This window comes from Anoplopoma fimbria, unplaced genomic scaffold, assembly GCF_027596085.1.
Source record: "Anoplopoma fimbria isolate UVic2021 breed Golden Eagle Sablefish unplaced genomic scaffold, Afim_UVic_2022 Un_contig_5572_pilon_pilon, whole genome shotgun sequence".
NCBI classification, from domain to species: domain Eukaryota; kingdom Metazoa; phylum Chordata; class Actinopteri; order Perciformes; family Anoplopomatidae; genus Anoplopoma; species Anoplopoma fimbria.
Window position 1 is genome coordinate 1 of NW_026549054.1, and position 454 is coordinate 454.

General features: G+C 51.8%; 1 non-coding gene across 1 annotated transcript; it reads right to left on the bottom strand.

Annotated features, from left to right (window-relative positions):
- Positions 1-198: 198 nt before the first annotated feature.
- On the bottom strand, positions 199-313 carry LOC129114682 (U5 spliceosomal RNA). Its single transcript, XR_008532639.1, has one exon. It is a non-coding gene; the product is annotated as a U5 spliceosomal RNA (small nuclear RNA).
- Between the last annotated feature and the right edge of the window lie 141 nt (positions 314-454).

Sequence of the window (454 nt, forward strand, 5' to 3'; positions counted from 1 at the left end):
GCCAAAAGGCCGAGAAGGCGATGATCCCCAACTGTTTGCTGCCCGTGTCAACCTCGTGGCACCGTGCGCTTGTCATGGTGCAGTACTTTCAATTGGGCATTGCGGGGGATGCTGCTTAGCACAACCGCACAGGCCCTACAAGGTCAAGCACACTTGTCTTGTTAAAATCAGCTTCTATTCTTTTGACAAGTACACAAGGCTCAGCCGAATGGCAAAGCCTGCCAAAATAGGTTCAACTCATTGGTGTTCCTCTCCACGGAAGTCTTTAGTAAAAGGCGAAAGACTTGTGCGTTATGAAGAGAAACCAAAAGTAAGTACCGCCCCCGGTGAGAGCAGCCAGAGACACCAGTCGTCCCAGCCAAAACTCTCGCGGTGAGCCTCAGTCGACGGGCGCGTTCCAAATTCCAAGCCACACCCATTCCACTACCCCGCCCACATTTCCTAATTTATTTCC